At 39.2% G+C, this 14,433-nt stretch overlaps 1 pseudogene; it reads right to left on the minus strand.

The window, feature by feature from the left end:
* Window positions 1-5,260: 5,260 nt before the first annotated feature.
* On the minus strand, window positions 5,261-5,904 carry LOC102822165 (annotated as a pseudogene).
* Between the last annotated feature and the right edge of the window lie 8,529 nt (window positions 5,905-14,433).

Here is a 14,433-nt window from a genome sequence, read left to right on the forward strand (position 1 = left end):
CTATGTGTCGGAACCAACTCGACAGCATTTCACAACAACAACTATATATATACACATTGTTGTGATTTGCCCTACAATGGCTGAGTAAGTCAAAATTCCAGTTCAGAGTAAAACCAAGGAAGTCTACAAAGCAGGATGGAAGGCAGATTCTGAAACTAGTCAGTGTGTGGTAACTGACAGGCTCAGGATCTGCCTTCCATACTGTAGCTGAGATCATTGGCCTGGAGGTTTTTGGGTGTTTTGTTTTTTGTTTTGTTTTTAATGTGAAAGTATGTGAAAATCATTTTAGCACCACATGTGGGACTTTTGATTATTCTACTTTTTATTAGTTTCCCATTTGATATAACTGCAAGCCAAATATAAGTAAATAAGTTTTTTTTCTATTGCCATATCCCTCCCTTGCCATCATCTGAGGATATAGCATTCACATTTAGGATAATGTTTCCACTATGTTTGGAGAATTAATTTGGTTGGAGAATTAATTTGATTGTGTGTGTGTTAGAGCTAGTGTAGTTAAGAGCAGTATCAAATTCACTAATTTCAGCTAAAGTGCTCTTATAAACCTTAGAAGGTCATTTAAGTCATCGATTGAAGAGGAAGTTTTTAAAAAGAGTGAAATGGTGTGCTTTGTTCACACTTCTTTCTCTAGCTCACCTTCTAGAGAATCTGCAAGAGGATGAGGATCAAGGTGAGTGAGCAGGCTTCCTCCTTGCCTCCAGGTGGAGGTGCTGTATCCCAACTGCCAATAGGCTTCTAGGGTCACTGAGCAGGCATGCAGCTCATCCATTTGTAACCATGAGCCTTGGAGTTCCCCCAGGAAAACTATCCACTCCACATTTGTGCAACCCTGTGCACCCGTCTAGGTGAATCCCAATTGGGAAGACAGAGGGAAAGAGATATGTCCTGACACTTTATTTCCTCTGAGATCCTCCAGCATTTATGTCCAGGGGTGGTACACTGTGTTCAAGGGATCACTAATCTGATCCAGCCAGGGTGATGGGATGCTTTTAGGAGCTTTCTATTAAAGTGCATCTGAATTCTATTGCTTAGGGCTCACAAAACTATCACAAAGAAATACTTTGATGTGTGTCCCTTCCAAGTCCTCTGCACAATTCAGAACCTCCTCACCCAGCCATGGCAGCCTCCCTCTTCTCATCCTGCCCAGTCCTCCCCTCCTCCCACCACTCCTGTGCGTGGCATTCTGCCACGCTGTATGCCTTCCTGCACATATGAACTGCAGTTACTGAAAAAACGAAGCCAAAAGAAACAGCCAATAAAAACAGAAACAGCTGTAACAATTTTGCACAGCATGGTCTTGATTTCCTTGAGTTTTGTATTTTGGTCTCTCTCTTTCTCCCTTTCTCTCTTCCTCTGTCTCACATTTGTGTTCATTCTCACTCCAGATCCCTTTTCCACATACAACACCTTCAGGGTTAGGGCTGGAATGGAACAAGAAATGCTTTCTCCTTCTGCAATCATTTGTGATTCAGAAATAAGTTTTGGAGTCAATTTTGGATAATCAATTCCAAAATAAGCAGAGCTAGGGTTTGGAGGGAAGAGGGAGGAGGAAAAACAAGGAGAAGTGAACTGAGGATCTGGCCACCAAAGACAGGTGCAGATTTTTCATTTGAACAGAAATAATAGATTAGCTCTCAAATTTGCTCCTTCTCAGGCCACTATTGTCAGTGGTGTGCCTGTTGTTATTTCAGACCACAGCAATGCTTTCTTTTGTTTTGTGTTTTGGCCTTATGGTTATGTGGGTTTGTACTCGGCTGGCTACATGGGACCTTTCCAGAAGTCTTTACTGACTGTTATTTACGGTAGCCCAGCTTTAGGTTCTAACTCTCATATGTCTGTCAGTTGGTCATGGTAGCTTTACATGTTGCTAAGACGTGGAAAGCTATGCCACCAATATTTCAAATACCAGCAGGGTTACCATGATGGACAGATCTCAGTGAAACTTCCAACATAAGAAATATTTTCTAAGAAAGTTCTGGCAATCTATTTCCAAACAGCAACCAATGAAAGCTTTACAGATCAGAAGAGAATGGTGTCTGATATGCTGCTAAAATATGAGCCTCCCCCTTGTGTGGAAAGTAACAGTAAATTTAAGCATGCCAGAGATGGTGAGGATGACACAGGACTAGTGTGTGTTTCGTTCTTCTGTACATTAAAAAAAACTCCATAACTCAAAGATAACTTTAAGTTAGCTACCTATCATCTATCCATCCAGCCATCCAGCCATCCATTCATCCATCCATCTATCCGTCTATCTTTAGGCCCATCTCCCCCAAACCCAGGCATATAAAGGTAGCTGGTAAATACAAAAAGCTACTTCGTACTGTTAAATGCCATTGAGTCGATTGTGACTCATAATGACCCTGTCCAGGCTTTTTCAAGGAGCAGGTGGTGGGTTTCAAGGAACTGCCAACATTGAGTTACCAATCCAGTATTTATCCTACAGCACTACTCCAGGACTCAAAAAGAGCTACTAGAAGAATACTATTAGTCATTTCAGAGAAGAAAAGGAGAAAGGTCTACTGAGTACACTAAGCAAATATGAAAGGAAAGACTAACAGTAGATTGTGATCAGCACCCTCTTTCCTGTCTGTGCTCGTTTCCAATCTCTGGGAATGTTTACCCTCTTCAGAATGCACAAAGAATCAAAGATTCAACCCTTTAGGCCTTATCTTCAGCAGGCAATGTGTTCCAAACCCATGTTCTGGCTAAAATGCTTGCAGAGGGTGGCATTGATGTTTGTAAAAGCCTCCTTTGGCTTCATTTTTTTTATTATATTGGGTGGTTTGTATTGTTTTGCCTCCCTCCAGATGTTTCTTTTCATCCCCTGTGTTCTGGGACTAGCCCAGTCTGAAGCTGAGCTGGATTTGGACTAAGCTAATGGAGAAGTGGTTGAAAGAAAAGTTCTTTCATGGTGGCACAGCCCTGTTGTTCAGATGGTGTGAAGCAGATCTGTAGTTTATTATTAATAATAGTGCATGCATGACACCACATCTTCAAAGGGCTGTGCAAACATTCATTCTTTTTGTGCTAAAAAACAAAACAAAACAAAAACCAGCAGCAACATCATTTAAAAATGAATTGCTCAGTCTTCTGGAGGAGCTAGAAAGCATAGTTCCAGCTAGAGATGAATGAATCAAACCCTACAGGTTGAGGGTCTGGGTCCAATTGAAGACCACTTTGAAAAACTCAGGAGTTTTATCTGAACTAAAGCATGTTCCAAATTTGCCACTCTTTCAAACTCACATGGAAGTCTTTCGAAGACAAGCTGTGTTCTACTTACTCCAGGAATGAAATAAACAGAATCAAAGAGTAAAAGTAGAACACACACAATAAATGAAGGCATTCTACATTGCTGAAATTTGATCTGAGGTCCCTGGAAGAGAAAAAGAATTCTTCTCACCAGTTTGTCAAAGTTTGCCCTTCACATTATTTTGATAAGTGATTGCCATGTCAAAGTCACCATCTTCTTTTGAAAAGTGACAATTACTATCCCATTCTGCAGAACTTGGAAAAGAGAATCCAGAAAGTCCTTCTTCCACTGAGCTTCCAAAATTGTCTCTGCAGTTTCCTTTACATTTCAAGTTTTCTATCCACAATATTTTGTAATTATATAGCATTTGGTGCTGATAAAGGACATATGTAATATTGTTGTTGGCAGTTGAGTCAGTTACAACTCATAGTAACCCTGTATAGGGTTTCTGAGGAGCGGTTGGTGAGTTTGAACCACCAACCTTGTGGTTCAAACTGACCTTGAGGTCCAGTACCGTATCCTGCAGCATCATGTAAATTATAAAGCGTAATTATAAAATGGAAAGTAATAAAACTGCTTCCCCATTTAAGAACCAGAATATTATGTTACCAATAGCTTAGAAAACTACCTGTGTGTTCCTCCTTTTTTCCATCACCTGCATCTACTGATGGGTACTCATGATCCTAAATGCTGTAATCGGTATTCCTATGGTGGACTGATTGCATTAATAACCCCAATTAATAGTCTCCCTTTACTTGTACCCTATAATTTTATAGTCCCCTCCGACTGATTCCAGAATTAACTCCATGACTTGTGTTTGTCAACAGGATATAACCAAATAAGATGAAAGCAGAGCCTCAGAAGCTCATACATGTTCCTGCTTGCCCTCTTGCAAGATAATGCTTGCTTGTTCTTTCCCTTTAAACTTTACCATGAGAACAGGGCCGGGTTAGACAACTAGAGGATGAAAGCTATGTGAAGGAGAGCTATGTCACACTAGATCATGGCTTCCTACATCAAGTGATAACAAGCCAACTCCAGAACATATAAGGACCAAATGACAAGAACTACACAGCCAACCAGTAGCTCCTGATAGCAGCATAAGTGAGCCCAACCAAGATCAGTTGAGTACGCCCCAATCAGATGAACCCAGCCAACTTGTGAATTAGATAAATAGTACATTTTTAACACCACTGTGTTTTAGAATGGTTGTTTGTAATATTATATTAGAACTAGATTATGTATACACTTTCTTTCCTCTTGAAAAAAAAAAAAAAAACAAATGAACACAGCCTTAAAAAATACATTGTTTATTGTGGGATTTTTTGCTTTCTCTTTTTTTTAGTTTCATATAATTTTACCACAATTACAATGTCTATTTTCTTTTGTGACTTGTTTTATTCACTCAGCATTCTATTCCCACGACACTAGGATAAATAAAAAAATAATGCTACGGGCACATAGAAATCTTTAAAAAAAACTTTTTTTTTTTTTTGGTAAAATTGGACAATTTTAATGTTTTTCTTTAAAATAACATCACAAAGAGTTCATGATGATGGCAGACAGGGAAGGCTATTAAGTAGTATTCAGAAACACATGGTGATGGTGATTTTCCTGGTTGGTTTATAGTCTTCATCAGTAAGGAATTGTTTGTAGGAAACGGCTATCAAACCCGTAAGACTGCACTTATGCATCCATCAGTTCCAGGATTGTTGGTAACCTGAGCATAATTCCCCCAGATAACTGCCAGCTTGTGTAACCAAGCCCAACTCGCTCACATTCACTACAATGACAGTCCCTTTGGTGATCACATTTAGTGGTTACGAATCGGGCTGCGAACCGCAAGGTCAGCAGTTCGAAATTACCAGCTGTTCCGTGGGAGAAAGATGAGGCTTTCTGCTCCCGTGAAGATTTACAGCCTCAGAAACCCTGTAAAGGGTAGCTATGAGTCGGAACCAACTCCACGGCACATGACAACAACAACATAGTTTATATAGTTTGTATAGTTGTATGGCATGGGGATGAGGAATTCTTATTCACACCTAGTATAGGTAAGCAAAAGGTGGCTTTAAGTTCAGGATTTGTTACATAAGCCTTCTTGAAACGTAAGCACATTGGTCTGATGAGTCTTTCATATTTAGGTGGTTTTCATGTAAAGCCATCTTCAACAAAGCAAATTTTAGTAACCACCGTTTTCCATGCTTTCCGTTTTCTCTTTCCTGTCTAAATAACTTTTAATACTTCTGTTTCTCTCTGGGCATGGACTTTGGGCAGAGGGACTTCCCATTTTCCCACTTTTTCCTTTCATTTTGTTTAATCATATTGGAAAGCACTTTAGCTCGGGACTGCCCCTCTCTGTCCAGCAGATAGGCAGGTACTGCGCCTTGTGGAGTCTTCTCATCATTCTTGTGTTTGGGGTTTCTCTTTTCGTGCACCTTGATAGTCTTTTTCATTTGTATTGTCTCAGCCTGGCCCTGTTTATGGTAGAGCTTAGCCTTCAGAACAATCATCTTTTTGGCCTTCTTAGAATGTTCATGAGCCTCTGAACTTTCCTTCTTTCTCTTTTTCTCATGATAATCCAAATTATATCCATACCACTATTGGTGTAACTCAATATATTCGTTTTGTGACATGGTGACGATTTGCCTAATGCAATACGTTGTTTGAATTCTTGACTGCTGCTTCCATGAGTTTTGATGGTTGATCCAAGAAGATTGAGATGCAATCCATACTGAAGGCTGTGGTCTACTATACTGAAGGCTGTGGTCTAGGATCTTCATCAGTAAGTATTTTAAGTCCTCTTCACTTTCAGCCAGCAAGGTTGTATCATCTGCATATCACAAGTTGTTAATGAGTCTTTCTCCAATCGGAGTTGTAGGGTGGATAGAGTAAGGTTTCCCAATGAAATTCTCCCCTTAAAAAATGCTATGCCCTAAGAATAACCAGGTGTATTGTTGTGATGGAAAAAGTCTTCTATGTTAAGTTTCCTGGCCATTTTCTCACCAATACCATTTTCAATTTTCCTAAAACTCCTACATAATGAGCCCCTGTGATTTTCTTGTGTCCTTTGAGAAAATCTAGCTAGATGATCCCTTGGGAATCCTAAAAAGACAGTCATCATAGTACTGTGAGCTGAACTATCTACCTTGAAATTAACTGGTGCAGCAGATCCCCTTGGAAGCCACTGTTTTGATTGGCCCTTACTTTCTGGATCATATAAGTATATCTAATACATGCCCATGGTTACATTTGTTCCATTAAATCATCTTCATTAGTTTTGATCTTGTTTAAAACATTGACGGAAAGTTCAGCTCTGTTAAGAGCTGATCTTTACACAACACTTTTGGCACCTGCCAAATCAACAGCTTACTTTGGTCAAGATGTTTACTTAAAACAGCAAATGCAGAGCCATGTGAGATCTCAACTTAAGTAGCTATGGCATCGGTGGTAAACGTACAGTGTTCTTCCACCAGTGTTTGGACTTCAGCCACAGTTCCTCCATTCATCGAGGTTGACAGTATTTCCTCTCATGACTCTTCTTGAGGTCTTCCCAACGTTCCTTGGAATACTTGATCTACCTAAAAACTGTTGTTTTCTGTGGGTCAGCATTCCCATAAACTTGTTGCAAAGCTTCTGTCATTTAAAATGCTCATTTGAGTTAAAAAAAAAACAAAAAAAAACCAACTTGATATTAACCCTGAACTCAAAATCATTTTATTTCATGCACTTTTTTTGAAGGCCTCTTATCAAAACTAAGAGAACTTATTTGCAGCCAGCCAGTTATCTCAAAAGCATATTTAAACATGCTCTGTTTGAAATATAACCATGCAGGTATGAACGGGAGCCCTAGTATCAATGTCTTTTGACTTAGTCTTGTAGTTAGGTTTACTGATTTTCATTCTCATTTCATCTTGTTTTGTGTGAATAGAAATTATTTTCTCCATTCTTCTATTGATGGGCATTTCAATTGTTTTCATTTGGGGTTAATATAAGCAAAGTCATTATTTCTATATCTATATCTACATCTGCATCTATTGTTGCTGTTACAGATATAGATCTAAGTCATAGTGTAGCAAAGGAGGAGAAGCACTGGACCACAAGGTCAGTTTGAACTGAAAGGTCGGTGGTTCAAACTTACCAGCCGCTCCTTGGAAGCCCTATAAGGGTCGGTGTGAATTGGAACCGACTCAAGGGCGCTTAACAAAAACAACAACGTATATCTCCTAATGTGTGTATATGTGTAAATGTGTAAGTCTCTCTCTTTCTCTATGTATGCATATTTACATAAATGTAGATACATGTGTACATATATTTACATATACATATATGTAAATATAAATATTTATATATTGCTATTGTTAAGTGCCATTGAGTTGGCTCCAACTCTGTGTAGGGTTTCTGAGGAGTGGCTGGTGAGCTTGAACCACTGACCTTATGGTTCAAACCAGCCTTGCAGTCCAGTGCATTAACCACCATCACCACACCAGGATTCCATATTTACGTATATGTGTATATATATGAAATGACAGTGTGGCTCTGTAGGATCAGCACTAGACTGCTAGATCAGCAGTTTAAACTCACCAGCCATTCCTCAGAAACCCTATACAAGGTCACTATGAGTCAGAACCAGCTGAAAGGTAATTAATAACAACACCAGGTCTATGAACTATAAGGATATTCAGATTTTGATGCTAATGTCAATTTATTGTCTAAATTGATAGTTAAAATGTCAACATCCATCAACACATACCTTCCAAAGTCCCCATAGCCATATGTATCAGCCAGCAGAAGAGGAAGAAGCTTGTCGGAACCTTTGTAGGAAGTTTCAGCGGCTGATGCCTACAAGTGGCACACATCACCTTTGGTCTTATGTCACTGATGCAAAGTCTGCAAGCATGACTGAAGGACGAAGTCCAATAAAAAGAGCAAAGGGGCAGTCCAACTAGCTAGTCTCTGATATAACAATAACTAGCCCTTCTAACATTAGTATCTATTCGATAAGCAATTCACAGTCTATACAGTGAATTCATAGAAAGTTTCTTATTTTCACTCTCTCTCCAACCCTCTAGGGAAATTAGATCAAATATCATTATCCTCATTATAAAATAAGGAAACTAGGGCTCAGAGTAGTTAAATGACTTGCCCAAGGTCACAACTTTAGCAATATGCTAGAGCCAGAGTATAATCTCAACTGGTTTTCCCAAAAGTCTTGTCCTATTTCTAGTATAATTAGTCTTCCTTTCTTTCTAAATATTCATTCAACATCTGAAATTAATTTTTGTATAACTATGACATGACTATAGCTGCACTATGGTTCCTTCTAAAATCACAAAAATGATTATCACCAAGTCCCCTGCCTTAGAATCCTATGATCTAGAGTATACTAGGCTTGCAGCCCCCATTTCCTTACTTCATATTTGCCACTCAGACTACTCATTCTAAACTCACCACTGACATTCACTTCAATAAATACAGTGACATCTGGCAAACATGAGTCAGCTAGGTGATCAAGGTGAATAACATCACTGATAGGTTACTTTGATAGTAATGTATCTTTGATACAATATAAGGAGAATGCCATTTTACCTCAGTGGTATTCCAAAAACTCCTGTTGTGATATACTATCGAGTCAGTACTGACTCAAAGTGACCCTATACACAACAGAACAAAACACTACTTGGTCCTGTGCTAACCTCATAATTGTTGTCACACTTGAGCCCATTGATGCTGTCACTTTGCCATTCCATCTCACTGGGGATCTTCCTCTTTTTCTCTGACCCTCCACCTTACCAAACATGATATCCCTATTCAGTGACTGATCCCTTCTGACAATATGTTTGAACTATGAGAGATGAAGTTTGGTAGTCCTGGCACTCTGGCTGCACTTCTTCCAACACAGACCTATTGGTTCTTTTGGCAGCCCATGCATGGCACTTTCAATATTCTCCTCCAACACCATCACTCAAAAGCATCAATTCTTCTATGGTCTTTCTTATTCACTGTCCAGCTTTCGCATGCATATGAGGTTATCAAAAATATCATGGCTTGGGTCAGGAGCACCTTAGTCTTCAAGCTGACATCTTTGTTCTTCAACACTTTAAAAAGGTCTTGTGTAGCAGATTTGCCTAATGCAATACATCATTTGATTTCTTGACTGCTGCTTCCAAGAAGAATTAAGTCCTTGACAACTTCAATCTTTTCTCCATTGATAAGAATGTTGTTTATTGGTCCAGTGGTGAGGATTTTTGTTTTTTTTACATTGATATGCAATCCATACCGAAGGCTGTGCTCTTTGATCTTCATCAGTAAATCACTAAAGTTAAAGATGAAGAAACTGGTAATTTCTACTAACTTTGGAAGCCTGAAATTGATGAAACATACAATCACGATGCACTGATAATTACTGATGATTGGAATGCAGAAGTTGGAAACAAAGAGGAAGAATTAACCCACTGTCATCATAGTGACCCTATTAGGGTTTCCAAGGCTATAAATCTTTAATGGAGCAGAAAGCCTCCCCTTTCTCCCATGGTGCGGCTAGTGGATTTGAACTGCTGACCTTACATCACCAGGAATCCATAAAAGGAAAGATGGGTAGCTGGAAAATATAGGCTTCATGATAGAAGCAATGCCATAAATCTCATGACATAATTTTGCACAACCAATGATCTTTTTTCATTTCAAATACCTTTTCAACAATAGAAATAGTTACTATGCACATGGACTTTGCCAGATGAAATACTAAGGGATATAATTGACTATGTCTGTGGAAAGAGGTGATGGAGAAGCTCAATATCATCAGTCAGAACAAGATCAGGAGCTGCCAGGAATAGAAACTGACAGGAATTCAAGATCAATTCAGAAGACTTGGAATGAGGATTATCACTGCTAATGTCAGACGGATTTTGAATGAAAGGAGGGAATATCAGAGATATGTTTACTTCTGTATATTGACTATGTCAAGACATTCAATTGTGTGGATCATAACAAATCATGGATAATATTTTGAAGACTGGAAATCCCAGAACACCTAATCATGCTCATGTACAACCTGTACATAGAACACCAGGTGGTCTATTCCAGCAGAACAAGGGACTTTGATGTGGTTTAAGATCAAGAAAGGTATGTGTCACGGTTACATATTTTTTTACCAAACAGCCTCGGAAACCCTGTACAGGGTCGCTGTGAGTTGGAACTGACTCCACGGCATATAACCACCACCACTATGCAATGTGTATGCTGAGCAAATAATCCAACAATCTTGACTATATGAAGAAGATGCAGCATATGGACTGGAAGAATGCTCATTCATATCCTGCAATATACAAATGCTTACTGAAGCAAAGAGGACTCAAAGCACTTACTGATGATGATCAAAGGCTACAGTCTTCAGTATAGATTACACCTCAACATAAGAAAAACAAAAATGATAATAACTGAGAAAAAGATTGAAGTTGTCCAGGATTTCATTTTACTGGCTTCACAATCAACTCCCATGGAAGCAGCAATCAAGACATTAAATGACATATTGTATTGGACATATCTGCTGAAAAAGATTTAAGTGTTAAAAGAGCAAAACTGTCACTTTGAGGATTAAGGTACACTTGACCCAAGCCATGGTGTTTCCAATTGCGTCATGTGCATGTGAAAGCTGGACAATGAATAAGGAACAACAAAGAAGAGCTCATGCATTTGAATTATGTTCTTAGGGGAAAATGGTAATTATACCATGGACTGCTAGAAGAATAGATAAACAGTACAGCCAGAATGGTCCTTATAAAGGAGGATAGTGAGATTTCATCTCAAGTACTTTGGATATGTTATCAGGAGGGACCAGGTCCTGGAAAAAGACATTATGCTTGGTAGAGTGGAGGGTCAATGAGAAAGAGGAAGACCCTCAATAAGATGGATTAACACAGTGGCTACACAATGGGCTCAAACATAGGTGTGATTGTGAGGATGACAGAAGACTAGGCAGTGTTTTGTTCTGTTGTACATAAGTAACTATGGGTTGGGACTGACTTAAGAGGCATCTAGCTCTGGTAGCGAATCAGGCTGCGAACCACAAGGCCAGCAGTTCAAAACTACCAGCTGCTCCACGGGAGAATGATGAGGCTTTCTGCTCCCATAATCAGAACCGACTCCACGGCACTTAACAACAACAACAGTTATAGAATTGGGAATGCATTGATTTTGAACATCAGCTCATTAGATTCAGCCCATTAGATGTGTATTCTGTTATTCAACATACACTACCTCCCATGTTCCTGTCACCTGAAAAATGTGATTATCACATCTTTGACAAAAGTGCTAAAGAAGACAGAGCTGAGGACAGCACTCTGAAACCTGTGACTGAAAAGAACTTCTAGCTACAGAATTATGATGGTTTATCATGAAAATGTAACTTCCTAGTTATCCTGATTAGAGCTGAAATTGGAGGCCTGTTGGCGCAGTGCTTAAGCCTCACCTGCTAACCAAACATTCAGCAGTTTGAACCCACAGGAGAACGATGTGGCAGTCCGCTTCAGTGTAAATTGTTATTTATTGTTGCTAAGGGCCATGGAGCCAGTTCTGACTAACAATGACCCTGTATATGGTTTCCCAGGACTTTGAACCACCAACCTGGAAGTTAGCAGTCCAGGACTTTTCCTATAACACCACACCAGGACTCCAGCCTAGGAAATCCTATGGAAGTCAACTCTGACCTGTAAGATCATTTTGAGTTGGAATTGACTTGAGAGCAATGGTTTTGTTGTTGCTGTTTGTTTTGTTCGTTTATATAGCTGACGTTTGATGAAGTCTACGAAACCTTTCAGTTCATAAATGACCTTGAGGTCCAGTGCTTACCCTATAGTTTTACACCAGGTCTCCAAATACGACATATCACACCCTAGGCTCTCCTTTATGATCTGTATGAAATATCACCACTGTGATGAATTTTCACCTCATCTCTCTAAACAAAAGATCTCTTTTCTTCCCCGACAAGTTTACCTTACCTTCCCATTTCTACTGAATTCATCACTACTAAATTTGAGTCCTTTCAAGACAAGAGCTACTTCTTCTATATTCAAGTTACTATCTATTGAGACCTCCACTGTGTCAGAAACTATGTCAGTTGTTTTAGACTGTCTCATTTAATTGTAATTTAAAGTAAATGGTATCATTATTGGTTTATTAGAGATGACTCTGAAAGATGAATCTCAGATTTTGATTCTAAACCTTGGAGTTATTTTTCTCTACACTTATCACTTAACATAGGGTCTTTGTGCATAAACTTTCCCCTTCCCCCCAAAATGCAACCTATTGCAATCAATTTGACACATAGTGATGTGATAGAACAAATTAGAATTGCCCCACAGGGTTTCCAAGGTTATCATCTTTGCAGAAGCAAGACTGGCACATCTTCCTCATGTGAAGTAGCTAGTGGGTTTGAACTGCTGACCTTTTGTTTAGTAGCTGAGTGCTTCACCATTGTGCTATCACTAAGTCTCCTGTCTTTGTTCTTGGTGATGGTGGTAGTAGAGGTGGTGGTGGGTGCCGTTGAGTCAATCCTGACTCATAGGGACCATGGATAGGGTTTCCAAGCCTGGAAAATCTTTAGGGGATTAGAATGTCTCCTCTTTATTCTGAGGAGCTGCTGGTGGGTTCCAACTGCTGACCTTGTGGTTAGCAACCCAACATGCAACCTGCTACATCACCAGAGATCCTTGTTTCCTTGTTCATAGTATATATTACATGAGTGACTGCCAAAAGGAACCACAGAACTGATGTTGATTACAATTTATATATGATTTCCACTCTTGTAGAGAAATTGGTTCCAAAATGACATTAATATCTTGGATTATTATTGTTGTTAAGCACTGTCAAGTCAGTTCCAATTCACAGAGACCCTTTGTAGAGTTTCCAAGGAATTGTTGGTGGGTTTGAACTCCTGACCTTGTGGTTCACTGTCCAGTGCTGATTCTACATCACCACACCTGATCACTGAATTAAAACGGAATTCTTGAAATAAAAATTTCCTAATGCACATTTAATTCTATCTGTCAAAGAAAGTATACATTCTATATTGCTTCAGGCAAGTAGAGACATGACAGATGTGTTATTTGGGGAGAAAAATACTGTTGCAGAAAAAAAAAAAAAAACATATGCAAATGACACCTCTTCTATACATTCTAAGACCCAGTTTTAGACTAGTAAAATTTTTCTGTATGATGTACTGATATTCTGAAATTATTTCTTTCACTGGAGTATACTGACCACCACTTTTATGTAGAAACGCAATGAGACTAGAATAGTATTCCATAACAGTATATGCATTCCTGCTCAGGATATTTTTCTAAAACTAATGTAGACAAGTACACTGTGAGATGAAACAGATAATGAGGAATATCTGAGCGATTCAAACAGGAAAGCCACACTAAAGAGCTGTAGTTCTCGGAGGAAGATAAAAACAAAAACTCTACTTGGAGTAATGTTTATTAAAGAAATTTTCACAATAATGATTTTCTAATCCCAATTTCCATTGAATGATAAAATTTAGGCCTAGAAAAGTGAAAATGACTTCCCCAAATTAAAGTTCAGTTAGCATTAGAATTTAGACTAGAGTCCAGTGTCAGGCCTCAAAATCAAGCTGCTTCGTTTCCAATACTGACGTTGCTCTCGTCAAGTGCTGTCCACAATTCATGACTTGCATATATAACTCGTGAACATGGCAACTCAAACTTCTGGTGACACCTTGTGTCCTCTTCGGCCCGAGCTGGGTTTATCTTTTGCATGTCCAGCTTATTTCACTCTCAAGACAAAACTTCTTTAGTGTAGTGGCCACATTTCACCATCTATGCTTCTTGCATAAGTCTGGGTCAGTAACTTCCCTCCAGCTAGTCTTTACTGGGAAGAGTCAAATGTCAGAAGATGCAGCCCAACAGAACAGACAGAGTCAAGAACAGGCTTAGGAATCAGACAACCTGGCCGTCACTCCTGCTTCTGCTTGTGCTACCTACACAAATGCCCTAGTTTCTTACGCTTTCTGAGTCTCATTTTCCTCATCGTTAAAATAGTAGTAACTGTGCACAGATGTAATGAGAACTACAGAAATAATGCATTCTTAATGTAGTGTAGTGGTTACGAGTCAGGCTGCCAACCTCAAGGTCATCAGTTCGAAA

This window comes from Chrysochloris asiatica, unplaced genomic scaffold (genome assembly GCF_000296735.1).
Source record: "Chrysochloris asiatica unplaced genomic scaffold, ChrAsi1.0 scaffold00040, whole genome shotgun sequence".
Taxonomy (NCBI): Eukaryota; Metazoa; Chordata; class Mammalia; order Afrosoricida; family Chrysochloridae; genus Chrysochloris; species Chrysochloris asiatica.